At 41.0% G+C, this 16,691-nt stretch overlaps 1 protein-coding gene across 9 annotated transcripts in view; it reads left to right on the forward strand.

Annotated features, from left to right (window-relative positions):
- Positions 1 to 5,645: 5,645 nt before the first annotated feature.
- Positions 5,646 to 16,691, forward strand: part of KLC1 (kinesin light chain 1) — a 45,979-nt gene continuing 34,933 nt past the window's right edge. For 8 of the 9 annotated variants that reach the window (XM_060271657.2, XM_035105176.3, XM_035105191.3 and 5 more), the window contains exon 1: positions 5,670 to 5,919. The gene's annotated coding sequence lies outside the window, so the exon portion shown is untranslated. Of the gene's footprint in view, positions 5,920 to 16,691 lie in introns of all 9 variants that reach the window. The other variant, XM_035105198.3, reaches the window with a different exon arrangement.

A 16,691-nucleotide genomic window follows, 5' to 3' on the forward strand; every position in this document is an offset into this window, starting at 1 on the left:
CAACATAGTTACCAGTCAAATGTTTAGTTGATTAATCAGTTAGATTAATTACTGCTGTTGAACTGCACAGTAAGAATCACCGATTCAGTGCTTGCCAATTCCACAAAAATATTGGTCCAAAGCAGGGCTCCTCAAAGGATCTTAATTGTTTTAAATGTTTTTATTGTTGTATCACTTGTTTGTTTCCCCTGGGCTTTTCTACCAGGAAGGGTGGTATGTGTGTATACAGATGGCAGCTGTGGCAAACCACCTTGCACCTCCAAAATTATTTACTTATTTTGAAGGAGGTGGTCTCACATACCTTATATGTTTTCTTTACTTTAAGCTGAAACCTTTTGTTAATTTCTCTAACCCTTCTACTGCTGTCACCATGTATAAAATCCAAATTAGTTTACCCACAAGTAGCTATAGATAAGCTATGGTACAAAACAGCACAGATTTCACTTTAAAGTGAAAAACAAATATATTTCTTTTAAGCCAACTGATATGAACAGTTATTATAATACTGCAACACACACACACACACACACACACACACACACACACACATAAAATACACGTTATAAATGTGTTATAACACTGTGGCACCAGATGGCGCTGTAGAGCTGAAATCAGAACTATGAAATTTTCCATTGTGAGCTTTAAAATGTTTTTTCTCAGAGCATTTTCAGATGGCTTAATTATCAGGAATGCTCTTAACCAGGCACCCCCAAACGTGGCCCTCCAGATGTTTTGGGACTACAATTCCCATCATCCCTGACCACTGGTCCTGTTTGCTCGGGATGATGGGAGTTATAGTCCCAAAACATATGGAGGGCCAAGTTTGGGGATGCCTGCTCTAAACCTTAGATTGCTACAAAACTAGATCTGTAAATTAACCAGGAAGCTCAGAAGGGAATCAGAACATGTGATGGGAGCAGAGAAGAAGCGAGTGAGAGCCTGAAACACCTTCCTAGTATATAATATATACTATATATAGCTACCGGTATGTGTATAGGTGCTGGTGATATCCATTAGCTTGTATCAAGCATATCACCCCACCTTGACCTTTATGGTATGCAATAACACTTTAGTACATCATCTGTCTGCCAGATCAAGCCTGTAAGGAGGCACAGATAGATGCTTTCGGTGGCTCTCCCACAGCTTTGAAATGTTATTCTGGAGACTCACAAAAGCCCTAGAATAGGACAAGATATAATTATAAATAAATAAAATCAGTGTGCAAATTATTCCACATCTGTACAACCCCAATTTTCATTTTTTGAAAACTATCCTCTACTGTTATGAAAATGAGTTCTTCCCTTATCATTTTTATCAGACAGGAATTCTCTTGTGGGCTAAATATTGTTTTCCTGTTCCCAGGGTTGTGTCCTCAATGATACTGTGAAGCTTTGCTTGGAGCCAAGGACAGACTTTTAAATGTAAATAAAAGGCAAAGAGGAAGTCCTAACTGGATGTCAAACTTCCAAACTTGTGATTGCATATCTCTGCTCAGCTCTAACAACACTCAGGGTTGGCAATAAAATGCACGTCAATACAGTTGGAAAGAAATAATGCTAAAGGTTGCTGGTGTAGGGTCCAGTCGAAAAATAACAGTCAAAAAGTTATTTCACTGCTGAGTAAATATATTGTGTTATAGCCCAAATAGATGGGTTAAAGTATATAAAAAATAGATTTTTTATGAAAAGAAAACCCCAAAACAATATAAGGTAAAGGTAAAGGACTCTTGGACAGTTAAGTCCAGTCAAAGCGACTATGGGGTTGCGGTGCTCATCTTGCTTTCAGGCTGAGGGAGCCAGTGTTTATCCACAGACAGCTTTTTGGGTCATGCAGCCAGGATGACTAAACCGCTTCTGGCGCAATGGAACACTTTGGCAGAAACCAGAGTGCACAGAAAATCTGTTTACCTTACCGCCACAGTGGTACCTATTAAAAACTTACACTGGTGTGCTTTCAGACTGCTAGATTGGCAGCTAATATAATATAACAGCTAATGTAGCAGCCTGCTTTGCACTTAATGCTACGCCAAACCATGGCTTAGTAAGACCTGAATGAATGGGCTTGGGTTTATGGGCTCTGATACAGGAGGAAGAAACAAAAGCAGGGAATGGTTGATGAGAAGCTGGATTGAAGGAGCGGTGAGGTCTTCAGTTGCTTTCAGAGGGGGAACTGGGGGCCCAGCTCTCCCCTCCAACCTCCCTGCAAAGCAGAGAACCTCAGTGAAGGCTAGGGAAGGTTTTGGTCAGCCAAGGGGATAGGTTGGAGATGGCAGTGACTGAACTGGAGCCTGAACAGGATGGATGCAACCTCCTTCCCTAGAACTAAGTGCTACCTTCAGAAACGGGAGCAGACCCACCCATCCTGATAGAGGGAGTGATTGCAATCTTGAACTTCCCATAAAGTAAGAGAGTCTCACAAGTGAGTGTAGCGTACCTTATATTTAAAAGCTAGAGGAGGGGCAAGGAAACTTGTTGAGACATCTTTGTTGCTTCTGTCAAGTTCCAAACATATTGCCCTCTTGAACTCCTGAATTATGCTTCCTGAGCGCCGTGTGTGTTGCTGAGCCTGTACTGTTAACTTGCCTGAATAAAGATCTCTTCCTAACTGACAAAGAAGAGCCTCTGTCTGGATGTGTTGGGCAGGAGACAGGACAGGGCTCCTGGAAAAGAGTTTGCAGCTTGTTTGTACACATCACCTGCTTAAAATGTCAGGCTCCTCATGAGAAGAGAAGACTCCCTGGAAAAGACCCTGATGTTGGGAAAGATGGAGGGCACAAGGAGAAGGGGACGACAGAGGACGAGATGGTTGGACAGTGTTCTCAAAGCTACAAACATGAGTTTGACCAAACTGCGGGAGGCAGTGGAAGACAGTGCCTGGCGTGCTATGGTCCATGGGGTCACAAAGAGTCAGACACGACTAAACGACTAAACAACAACACCTTGCAAGTCCTGGAGTTTTGCCTGTATCAAGACCTATTTTCAGCCATCATCAGGTCACTCTAGAAGAGGGTGGAGTCTGACGATATTTAAATATTTAACTGCAAGCCAGACATTGCTAGTGCAACAAGTATTTCTCGACCTGCTCCTATATCTACAAGGCTAGGGAGGTGCTGTCAGTACTTGAAAGGTACGATTGATAGCAGTTCTTCTATACATAATTCTGCAAGAAAGGTGTGGAGAGAGTAAACAAATATACTGCACGTATGCTATGTTTTGGTACACCTGCCTCAGCAACCATAACCCAGCTCATGGGCATAGCTGGGGGTGGGCAGCTGTTCCCCCAGATCAAGTAAAACAAAAACAAAAAAATAGTTAGGTTCTTGACCCCCCCCCCAACATAAATCCTGTGCATGCCCATGACCTATCTTACTCCACTTGGAGAAACAAACAATAGCAGTAATGTGCAACAAACCTCACCTCCAATAAGGAAAGTGATGAGAAAATGCATTGGAAAATGCATGACTTCCTTTTATTTATTATATACTGCCCTTTGCTAAAAGACCACAGGGAGGTTTACAGCAAAGAACAGAATCAACCATATATGTTAATGAATAACTTATATCCATGCAATACAAAAAAAGTAAATGTACTGTAAAAAATACAATGCATAATGATAAGTAATGCATAGTAATAAATAATACATATAGCTCATAATACATAATGAACACATACAATGAATCAACGATTAAATTATACATGTCATCCCAGCAATAATTTAATAGCAGGGCATGGACAAGCCCACTTTCCCATATACTTGTCACTCCCAAAAATCATGAAGGGTAGCTAGGAACAATCAAAGATGGAAGTTGGCTACTTATAAGTGGAGCTAGTCCAGAACATGGTTCTGTTCTGGATTTAAAAGGATCTCATCTAACCTCCCTGCAAACAAATCAGAATGCTCATTGAATAGCCAGCTCTGTCGAATCTCTCTGCAAACAGATCAGGACAAATGCTCAGTTAAACAGGTCATCTGCAACATTGGGAAGTGTACCCCAAACTTCTTAGACTGGAGAGGTACTGTATATACGTTTCTAAATTAAAATTCTAAGTGCATTACAGAGCTTCCCTCCTGGTTTTGAATGCAGAACAATTCTAGGGAGATCCACTCACAAGTTTGAGTTCAAGAGAGCTTCCTCCTAGCTGGGCAAAAATTATTTTAAATGTTTTAAATTTTGAACTGGTAGTTCTATTGATTTTGACAGTTTGCATGTATTCTTAGGTAAGCCCACCACCTCTTTTTTTGCCAGGAAAGGAAGCATAAAAACATTTGAAATAAAACTATTTTCAGAGAGTGTTTTTGAGGCACCTTTTGAGTTCGAACCTGCTCTCCTGGGTCTATTTTGGTTGCCCCCTCCCAGCATTGACTGATTTTATTTAAAGAGTTATTGGCGGACTGATTTGAATATGTTGGTTTTGATGGGGGCCCATTACAGTGGTACCTCTACTTACGAATTTAATGTGTTCCAAACACACATTTGTAAGTCGAAAAAAATTGTAAGTCGAATCCCATAAGAATGCACTGGGAGAAAAAATTCATAAGTCGAAGCAACCCTAACTAAAAATTCGTGAGTAGAAAAAATCCTATCTAAATCGCATCCAAGATGGCGGACGGAGCTCCATTTGTAAGTAGAAAAATTCGTAAGTAGAGTTATTTGTTAGTAGAGGTACCACTGTACTATGTGGTACACTAAAGTGTGGGATATTGCCCTGCTGGAAAAATGAACTAATAAGCTGAGAGTCCTTAGGGGACAAAGATGAAGCGACAAGTTCATACCTGTTTGGTCTGATTTGCCTACAAATGAATATGGCTGATAGTGACTCAGTACATATGAATAATTTTAATTACTTTGCCTTGGTATAATAAGCTCCATGTTTTGTAACCCCGTCCTGTTTAACCCTTATGTTATGCCTATGCTATAAATAGTTCGTTATTGCCTTATCGATTTTGGTTTTATTTTATACTGTACCTGTTTTTGTCTGACAGTGATTTATAATTGTACATGGACTGAGTATTCTATCACCAGACGTGTTTGAAAGCACTGTATTTTGTTGAATTTTGTATAACCCTTAAAATGTGTTATTTAATAAACATCATTTAATACATTCAAGCTGCTGACCCAAGACATTTTGGCACCTGAGGCGAACCACAAAATGGTGCCTCCCTCTGCAACAATCAGGAATGTGGTGGAATAAAGTTATACATTGGGATCTGCTGCCCCTGCGGATCCTGCCGCCCAAGGCAGTTGCCTTGCCTTGCCTCATGCTTGGGATGGCCCTATACTTTGGTTTTATGTCTGGGTTTTTGTTTTGTTTTTTAAATTAATATATATGTGTGTGTGTGTGTGCTATTTTCATTATACAGTACTTTATTTCCCCCACTTTTCAGTCTTTCCAGCTGCCTAATCAAGCGGGCTCCACAGTCAACCTAACTAACCCAACCGTCAATAAAGCTGGGCACTAGAACGTTCCATGCCGCCCATGAGGCGAAGGCGAAAGGACGCGCCGTCCTGCCAAAACAACTGGTCGAACAGCGCGCGGCCGGAGGGGCAAGCTAGCCCCCTCTCCACTCCAACCAGACTTGGCGCATGCGCCTTGTACGGAAGGCAGCCCTCGCGCGCGCGCGCCCCAGCCTCCCTCCCTCCCTCTGACAGCAGTGACATCATTGCTGCCGCCGCGCGGAGGATTGTGGCCCGGGAGGGAGGGCCGCCATTTTCGGTGAGGAGAGGGGCGGAGCTGAGGCCGCTCAGTCAGCCTTGGGAAGCCGGGAAGGACCTACTGTACCTCTCTCTCTCTGTCTCTTTCAGCGGCGGCTGTAACTGCAACAGCCGCGGTGGCGTCGGCGGCTGTGCGGAGTCCAGCCTCCTCCTCCCCGGGACTGACAGCCGGCTATTCCGGCCTGGGCGGAGAGGTCATAGCTGGGGTGAGTGGCCGGCACGGCCGTTTTTCTGGCATCCTCTGCCTGCCTCCTCCGAGCCCCCCCCCCGAGCCAGCGGCCTGCCGCCCCTCCCTACGCCCCCTCCGCCGCCCCTCAGAGATGCCGGGAAAGGGCGCCACCTATAGGAAGGGGTGTGTGTGTGCGTGTCCCTTGTATAGTGGGGAGCGATGCTGGATCTATTGGGGTGGGGGGTGGGCGGAGGAGGCGTGAGGTGATGCTGATCCCGAGCACCTAAGCCCGATGGGCAGCGTCTGCGGAGGGAGGGCCAGATTCTGCGTGGGTGGGTTGTGGCGGCTAATGAGGATGACGAGGATGACAATAGTAATAATTTTATTATTTATACCCCACCGTGGCTGGGCGGCTTACAGGAGGGGGTGTAACGCTGGGTGGGTGGGCTGAATGGAGCACTTCCAAAAAATGGTGATTATTGTCATTATCATATGTACATTTTCCCCTGACGGGGGCTCAAGGCGGCTTACAGGTAAATATGAGAACAGCAAAAAACATGCCCCCGCCCCAATCATTAACAACAAAATTGGAGCATTGATAGAATTAAAACTGTTTACATATCTAGAAGATGGAGGAAAGGGACATGCACCGGCGGAGGAAGGAGTAATAGGAGGTTGGTAGCAGCCAGATTTGTTTATTTATTAAGCCGTTGGTGCCAAGGAAGTGTACGTATGTGTGTCTTCCTTCCTTGGAGGCTCTTTCTCTCTTGCGGCCCCCCCACCCCATTTTTCCGTCGCCGATTACTCATCCAGAACAAAAGGCAGAGCCAGGCTCCTGTTAGTCCCGGGTTGGTCCCTGGGGGCAACAGCCAGTCCCGTTGGGATTCCGCGGGTGTTCAGGCGTGGATCATTTGCAAAGAGCCAAGTAGCCAACACGAATCTCTCTCTCTTCCCTTTCTCCCCCACCTGCAGCTGGGGAAAGGATGCAGGAGAGGAAGGGATCGGCCTGCATGTAAGGGATGTGCTTCCTTTACAGAGGCGACAACCCCCTTTCCTATCTTTCTCCCTCCCTCTCTCCTTTTCACATTCGTCTCGCGGTTTGGGGGGCTAGACAGTAGCATCTAGGGATGAGGAAATGTGTTACCTCAGTTGCATTTTTAGATGCAGGGTGGCTCGATCCTTCTGGGTTTTTGTTTTTGATTGAAATAAGGAAGGGAGAGGGGGTGGGGCATGCTTTTGAGTCTGTTAAGGCAGGCTCATCAGCTTGCTGTCTCCTGGCTTTCTTCTTTTCTATTGATTACAAGATTTTGGACTCTGAAACTGTTTTGAAGAAATACTTATGCATGGAACCAGGATGACTGATACCAGGTTACAATTAGTAAACCCACAGTCCTAACCATTACTTCTCAGAAGTAAGCCCCACTGAATTATAGCGTAATTAGCCTTAATTTTTCCTACCTAAAATTACATGTAAACTACTGAAGCGTAAGAGGCCCTTTGAACAAACAGGACCAACCCTTATTTATTAATAACAGGAAATCTGACAGATGACTTTTATAGGATCTTAGAAAACTTTTAAAAATCTAGGAAGTAGTTTTCATTTTTGTATCTTGATGGGGAAAAATATTGTAGAGCTTGCAATTCAAGCATAACAGTATGACAGTAGAATGAAATATAAACTAATTAATGCTACAATCCTATAATACTCACATAACTGGTAGTAAACCCTTTTGAACTAAGTGGTTCTTACTTATGAGTGGACATGAATAGGATTGTGCTGTGTATAGAATAAGTATGCATTTCTGGGCTGTTGTATAGAAAACAGTTGGACCATCTACCTTTTGCGTACATGTCAGAATTGTATTCTCAGCTTTCCTAAAGAGCCATTTGTTTTAAAATGACATGAACATATTTTGATTTTACTTTTGATTTTAAATATTTCACTTTAGAAGTTCTTTTTCTAAGAATTTTGAAAACCAGGTTGCACCATGGTGGAAGACATTAGTCACAGGACTCAAATGCATCTGGAATAATAAATTCAGCATTCATCAACAGTGAAGTTAAAACAGATCCATTAGACAGAGCTATAATGTGCTATGAGGCAGCACAACTGAGTTATAGCAAGCATATTGCTTAACAGGAAACTGTTCTGAGATGACTTTGTATTTTAGGAAGCTGAGAATTGTGTGGTAATAACAGCTCATTCAGAAATGCTTAGGAGCCAAAATCTATTGTTTTTATTTTAAAAAGTCCAAGACTGAATAACAGTTTTATATAATGTTCCAGATGTTTACCTATATTTTTGTGACCATGAAAATAAAATTGATCCATACAGTTACCTTGACATTGTTAAAATTACGTACTGTTTAAAAATGCATGTCCTATTATAAAATAAAGGATTATCTGAAGTAATTGTGAAATATTAATTTATTGCAAGTGGGGGGCATAATTTGGGCTTGAGGAAACTATTGTGTGTTTTTTAGAACCCAGAGATCCACCTACTGGAGTCTGGTGTAAAAGAAATGCATTTAAAGAAATCTGATCCCAGGAATTTGCTCTTGAGTACTAGAACTGAACAGAATTCTCAGTCCTAACACAGAAGAATCCTAGTAATCCAATGTTTTCTTTATTTCAGCAATATAATTTAGAGTCAATTTGTTGTTGCTGTTAAACAATTAGAAGTCAGAAATCCTTGCCAAAGATCTACCAGTAAATTCAGTTCTGCCTTCTGTCCATGCTTGCCTTCTTACTAAGGCAGAGTAAAAAACAGAAGTGATTTAGAATGGAAAGGTTAAAAGAGAAATCTAGGTCACTGGCATAAGAGTAATAGTACTTGCAACCTCAGACGAAGCCTCTGAATATTAAATAAGAGTACAGAACAATATCTGAACATTAAAGGAAGATGAAGTGGGTTATAATATTAAAAAATCAGTGTAATATGATTTTATTTTAAAGGAGGGATCAGTTGCTGTTAGCTTTATGTCTGAGTTTTCCATCAGGCTTTGGCAAAATGCTCACCTGCCTCTCTTCCTTTGTGCTGTATCTGTTGGTTTCTTTTGCTCACTTGGGTGCCCTTGGGATGTTTCATTGTACCCTCTAATGCAGTCTCTGGCTTTTTACTGCAGGCTAAATTCCCTTTGGACATGAGGATTAGTGCAGCTTCTCTTCAGTCTCCACTTTTCTCATATGCCTCTGAGGCGCAGTTAGCTTAGAATATGTTTTTACTCTGAATTTTCAGTATAACCCTGTCTAGTGTGACAATATGGCTTCTATATACATTTTAGGCTTCTTAACATTCAGAATAACAAGTGCACGAGGTAACATCAAACAAAAGCTGTTTGAAAGAGCTATGGTGCTCAGATACATCATTTTCTTTATAATAGGAACTAAGCTTCAAATGTTTAAGCTTCAGTTTTTGGAATCTTCAAGAAATGGAGGCCCTCCAATTTAATTTATTCTTTGCAGGATGTACTGCTCATAAGCTTGCATGTAAAATAGCATAGGAAGCAAAATCCCCTGAGGAAGTTTGTCCTTATTACTATACTGCATTTTCTATGTCTTATTGCTGATGCACATCCAAAATACAGTATATTGATATTCAGGGGGGGGGGGTGAATGGTTTTTTTAAGATGACAGATTAGGCAGGAAAGAATGGATTGTTTTGTCAAACTTTTCTAAGCAGCAATATTCATTGATGCAGTGAAGCAAGTATTTGGAAAATATCTCCCCCCCCTTTAAATCAAAGATAAAATTGTAATGGATAAAAGTTGAAGCTGTTCCAGAGGCTAGGACTGTTTCTGTCCATAAACTTGCTGCTAGCGATTATTCATCCCTTACAGAGCTTATTTTTCAGGGGGTACTCAAGGGTACGCAATACCAGCACCTCTTTTTTGTTGTTGCTAAAAAGTGCGGCACTTACTTAATGGTGGTTACCGGCACCTATTTTTCGAGAGAGAAACCCACTGCTCACAAGGCTATTGTAAAAATTATTGACAGCATATTTGAAACACTTTTAACACTCAGTATGCTATATACATCAATGCAAAGAAGTAAATTTTGTACATTTTTACTTCCCACCACAAAATAAACACTTGCCAGCATATTTTCTCCACTTTATTTTCCAATACACTAACATTTGTTGAGTAATTCAACACAGCATCTGGTTTCCAAAATAATTGGGGTATCAATAGCTTTGGTACCTGAAATTACTGAAGTATTTTGCGTAAAACTAACCTTTGTGTTTGTATTGCTGAGAACTGACTTATTTATCATGTTGTCTGTATATATTTTTTCAAACATATTTTTACCAATATAATTTAGTCCAATAACATTGAATAAGCTCAACATGGCAAGAAGTCTTCCTTCACATACTGACTTCACTTTATGGCTTATTTAAACCATAGTTTCCTGTTACATTGAAATGAGGAGGTTAGATTACTGGCTACTAACTAGCATAGGAAATTATCATATGCTGATTAGTAAACCAAGATTAAAATCATAGTTTCTCGGTTTGACTGTGACAGGAAACTGTGATTTCAGCACGTCATGATCCCTGAGCTGAAGTAAGTGTGTGAGAGGTTTTGAAATTGTTTTAGATTCATATGGTGCACCCAAAGTTGTGTGATAAAATTCCCTCTCCCTCTTTTCTTCCTCTGCAGCCCCCTGTGCCCTCCAATCTGCATTGGGGGTGTCCATCTCTGCCAGTTTTAATGTTTTTATGAGAATTTGAACGATTCTCATGAATTTTTGTCTTGCCTCACTAACATTTAGGGCTATAAAGCTATTTTTCCATCAGTCTTCATATGTGTTCCAGATTGCCATCCATGTGGCTTATGACCTTGCTGGTGGCACTCTGTGATTATCTGCTCTTGATGAATTCTCAGTATTCCATAAGAATAATATTATGAAAGTAAGAACATTCAGTAGTAAGAGTAAGGAATACTGTACACTTGCAGCTTTAAAAAAATGTATTTCAAGGGTAGTGTCAGTATTTCTATATACAGTGGAACCTCAGTTTATGAACACCTCGGTTTATGAATTTTCGGTTTACAAACGCCGCAGACCCATCTGGAACGGATTAATTCACTTTCCATTACTTTCAATGGGAAAGTTCGCTTCAGTTTATGAATGCTTCAGTTTATGAACAGACTTCCGGAACCAATTACACCCATGCTTCGGGTTAAGTACGCTTCAGGTTGAGTACTCCGCGGACCCGTCTGGAATGGATTAATCCACTTTCCATTACTTTCAATGGGAAAGTTCGCTTCAGTTTATGAACACTTACTCTGTGGACCGTCTGGAACGGATTAATTCACTTTCCATTACTTTCAATGGGAAAGTTCGCTTCAGTTTATGAACAGACTTCCGGAACCAATTGTGTTCATAAACCGAGGTACCACTGTACTTATGGTTTTATAGTATTGTGTACAGTGGCATTGACCTAGAAATGTCTACTTTTTATGCTGAACAAGAAAATAAATAACATGTAGATATGTTGATAACTGACTCAAGATGAATTATTTTTTAAGATGGGGGTGGGGAGTGTTGCTTGAAGGGGAATAGCTCTGAACATGGGAATTCTAAATCTTGAAAGTGTTATTTGTGCTGACAATGGGTGATCTCCACTAAGTCCAACTGAAACTAGCTGCAAATTGATTTTTGTTGATCTCAGTGTGTGACAATTGAATATCACCCAATAGACAGCTCACTGCCTTCATTGGGATACAGATGTAAGGCACCTGTTAAGTATTTTTCATTTATTGCACCAGCCATTTACACCTTGTTCCAGCAAAGGAGAGCTGCATGTAGAAGCAGGATTGCATGCACCCTGTTGATAAAGATGTGCATTCTCATCTGTGGACATGCTCATTTGGACCCCATTGAATTGGATGGATGCATCTTTTGATGTCTGTGTGTTCTGATGGGTTTGGGCCATACTGTTGTTAAATAGCTACACAAACTATTCTTAAATAAATATGCTGATATAGTTTAATTCTGTGTACAATGAGAACAGTTGGGGGAAATAATCAACATTGTATGATGCAACATTTATAATGTTGCTAGTATATGTTCTGTAGGAATTACCAGTGCTGAGAGATAAGTCTGTTTAACATTTGTCCTTCTGAAATGAACTGAGGAATTTGGCTGTTTGAGACATGCCTTCAGAAGAAAATAGTTGACTGATGAAATGAGAATTCCATATGTGGAATTATCAATGAAAACTTAAGTCAGGTGAGCATAGTGAAATGGCATCATACTAGTTTACCAGCATTTGACTCATTTACCTCTTTCACACATTTTCCTGTAGCAAACACATTGACAGACATGGCCTACTTTTACATTGCCTTGGTCAGATGTTCAGCTTGTTCTTTTTCTTCAGTCAGCGAATCTATGCAAGATGGCTTGTGTTGACTGCAAGACAACATGCTGAAAATGTAGGAGCCTCACCCTGGCAAGCAGCTCTGTGCATATCTTGAAAAGGGGGGAAAATCCCAAGATCTGCTGTTGACATGAGATTGGAACAGATAGGCAATGCTAATGCTGCAAGTAATCTAACAGAAATGTTAGTATTTACCAACCCATATCTGTTGGACAAAGCTGGACATAAAGTCATTTATTAAGATCAAGCAAAGAGGAAGATACTACTGCTGAACTGCAACTACCGGTAACATGAGGAAGGATCATGCATAGTTTATCTTCATGATAAAGATCAAAGAAAGATAGAAGAAAGTTCTTATCCCTTTGAAGCATACATCAAACTCTCATGTTCGGCAGGGTTGTTGGCATCCATCTGTCTCAAAAGACAATGGCTACAAGAAAGCTGCACCATCCACTACAGCTGATTTCCTGTTGAATATGTTCCACAAGGTGAATAAAGCTTATGGCAACTTCATTGCTGTGAGAATCTATTACATTTCAACCAGCCAATTACAAGATGTAATCTTTTGCAACAGTCAGAAGTGACAACTCCTGTATCGCTACAAAAAAGAGTTATAGGTATCATATCCCCTGATATTAGTACCTCTGATTTGGTCACATAGATGCAACCATGTTTTAAACTGACAGTTTTCACTTAAAAGTAGAATCAACAGTCAGCAGCTATCTTTCATAGATTGCACATGAGTTGATGGAATGTTCCTTCTTTTCATGTGTATGCTATTGGGAGTCTGAACTGGCAGTGACTGACCAGAAACAAGACCCGAAACAACACAAAGATATATAACTGACTTAATTTATTACCTTGCAATGTCATGTACTTCACTAAATTACATTATTATGTGCACTTATGACATGGATATGTTACTCATTCTTCTAGGAAATTCTGAAAGCAAATGTTTGGTTGGAAGTAGGTTTGCAATCAAAGAGCAGTTTGAAGTACATAGATGTTATCACTGTGTGCAAATCCCTAACTGGATATCATTGCTTCACTGGATGCCTTTTAAGCAAGGAAAGATTCAGCCTTCAAGGTTCAGGAAGGAAATGAGAATGTACAAGCCATGTTTTCTTCTTTAAACTGATTGGATTTGGAATGAGGTAACAAAAGCTTAAAGCAGGGGTCAGCAAACTTTTTCAGCAGGGGGCCGGTCCACTGTCCCTTAGACCTTGTGGGGGGCCGGACTATATTTTTTTTCGGGGGAATGAACAAATTCCTATGCCCCACAAATAACCCAGAGATGCATTTTAAATAAAAGGACACATTCTGCTCATGTAAAAACATGCTGATTCCTGGACCATCCGGGGGCCGGATTTAGAAGGCAATTGGGCCGCATCCGGCCCCCGGGCCTTAGTTTGGGGATCCCTGGCTTAAAGCATGGAAATTGAAGCTAGTTAATGAAGCAAGGCTGCAAAAGTTTGTAGTTGTGTACAATCAACGTGGTTCTCCCATGAGTGAAATTATAGGAACATATGGAAGAACTGTATTGCCATGTAAGTCATTCAAAATAAGATATTGTAGGCAATTTTATTTATGGAATTGGACCCAAGCTACACAAAGCAAGACATTGTTGTCCAGTCCACAAGTAGAAAACTGAAAATCAAAGTGCACAACAGAGGGATTTGATGGGGATCAGGATTCCCATCTCTTGGGATCTTCAAGTACGCAGATCATGATGCCTCGGTACCATTCTCATGTAGCTGGTGAAATAGAGGAAACTCATTCACACTGAAGATGTGGTGTTCTTCTGAGGGCAGCTGTTCTTTGTGGATTTGGAGACTTCACCCAAAAGTGTGCTCATTATCAATTTTCTTCATGTACAGCAAGTAAAAGCACAAACAAGGTACATAGCTACCCTTCAAAAAGCACAGGACTAGCCTGCAAAAACATAATAATTGTATAAATTGCACAGTAAGCTAACTAAAGCCTCACAAAACTAAGGCATAAGACTACAAACAGTTAAGCATAAGGCTACCAAGCAAGAGCCGCTTTGAGACTCCTTCGGGTAGTGATAAAGTGGGATATCAAATCCAAACTCTTCTTCTTCTCTTCTACATGGCATTTTACAGCCAGGTTGCAGCATCACTGTTAGTTCTGGGTCTGTATCTAAGTTCCTCATCTAAGTTTCAGCAGCTGAGTTGTGGTTTTGCCAGTTGTCTGGCTCCCTCTTATACTCTATATTGTTTCACTACACTGACAAGGCTACTTTTCCTACTTCAAGTAAAGGTGTGTTCCAAGTAGAACCATTGAAGAACAGGAGGGATATGATACAATACTGTGCGTAGCTTTTTCTAGCTCTGTCACAGGTGTGCACATGCTCAGATTTAGGAATAAGAAGCTTCACCCAGTGTTTGGAAACAAGTTATGACCCAAAGGCTGTTGTTTAGATTTATTTTCTGATATATTTTGCATATTTGTATACAACCAATTTGCTCCCTGGCAATTCACAATAAAATGCATAGAACAATGAAATCAATAGTACACAGCAAACCAGGAACAGAGGTGCATTTAAAACAGGTTAAAGCATAAAGCATGAAAGGCTTCAGAAAAGCAGATCTTCTTACAGTGCCAAAACATAAGAATGTGTGCATGGTTAGCCTCCCTAGGGAAGGAGTTCTATGAGTGGTACAGGGGTATTTGCTTTAACAAAGAATTGGCAACTAGTAGTTACCCCTATTCCAGCTATTCCTGACGTTCTGGAATAAGTTTTAATTGAGCACAGGCTGCAGTGGGGAAGGGAAACTGGGAGAATATAAGCCTGCCTTGTAGAAGTCCCTTTTTGCTTTTGCAAGACATATCTGGATCCAAGCCATGATATGTAGTAGCTAAGGATGGTGAATGTGCATGTCTATAGCACTCGTGATTCGAGTTGCAGTTTAGTATCATAATGGGAAAAGAAAATTGGTTAATTGCTAATGAGTGGTCCTTTACAATTAGAATATATTCTGTATTGAATATGTTGGAAATGGCTGTTGTGTTTTTGCTGTGCCTTTTTCAAAATTGAGTTGCAGTCTCTCACCCCAACCCCACCTCCCAGTGAGTCATGTGTATCTGACTGTGCGGTGTGAAATTTTATTTTTTCAGGAAACAGTTCCTGGCAAATTAGGGAAGTGTGACAAGTCTCTCAACTCTTCTTTTTGCTTTCAGATCTGTGGAGGTGACTAAGTATTTTGGTATTGCTAATCAAAGCTTTCAGATTCAGAGAAAGGACAGCTCAATCCTGCCCCTTCTAACTCATGGGTGGGGAGCCAGTGGTCCTCCAGATGTCATTAGACTTCCAACTCCCATCACTCAAGCTGGCATGGTTAATAGTAATGGATTATAGGAGTTGTTGTTCAGGAACACATAGACAGTTAGAAACTGAGATATGACAGCTAAATAGCACCTTAAACCTAGGTTATGGGCACAAGAATGGAATGTCTAGGTGCACTTTTTATAACAATACAAAGCTGAAAATGAATGAAGGGCAGCTAAAGTATTATGTTCATTTTTCAGATGGTCTAGTCCGTTCCCTGCCCACCCGCCTAATATTCTTAAAAGGGTCTCTTCTCCAGTCTTCAGAAAGTAGCTGGAAGTGGGGAGACAGAAAAAGTTCCTCCTTTCCTTCCACTTTGCAGTTTTAATCTGAAATCTTAGGCACAGTACTGTGCCCAGAGCTCAGAAACCGCTCTCACTAATGAAACAATGGGAGTTTTGAACACTGCATATAGGTAGCCACAGGTTCCCCATATTTGCTCTAGCTCAGGCTTCCTCAACCTCGGCCCTCCAGATGTTTTGAGACTACAATTCCCATCATCCCTGACCACTGGTCCTGCTAGCTAGGGTTTATGGGAGTTGCACAGGGTCCCTTCAGTCCTCCAAATCAGATTTATGGAGGGGGAGCAAGGGGAATTGCTAGAAAAAACTCCTCTCCCCTTTCTTCCATCAGGGAATTAGACAACATTGGAAGCCACATGATAGCTGCTGCTTTAATGTTTACTTCAATTGTTTTAATGTGATTCATCTTGCATGTGGGCAGAAGACTATAGTTTCATCTACCTCTGTCCTGAGTGAAGAGGAGCATAAAGATGCTGGCTCTTCTTTACTGTTCTGAGATAATCCCTAATGGTCCCTGATCATTATTATTTCTCCTGATAACCATATACTTACTGGGGGTTCCCTCCCTCTTAAACATGCCTTCAATGGAAATTTGAATACCTCTCTGAAATTGTAAATCTATGGAAGAACTGGTTAAATGAATTGTGCCCAAGCAGGCTGCGCAGGTTAGTGAGAGAGCAGTAAACTGCTTTTGACCCTTGGAAGTCATTTAGAAGTGCTTCTGTCAGCAGCTTTTAGCAGCTGAATGCACTGGTTTGCTATATTATAAAATAACAGGA

Source organism: Zootoca vivipara, chromosome 1 (assembly GCF_965207765.1).
Source record: "Zootoca vivipara chromosome 1, rZooViv2.hap1.1, whole genome shotgun sequence".
Classification (NCBI taxonomy): Eukaryota; Metazoa; Chordata; class Lepidosauria; order Squamata; family Lacertidae; genus Zootoca; species Zootoca vivipara.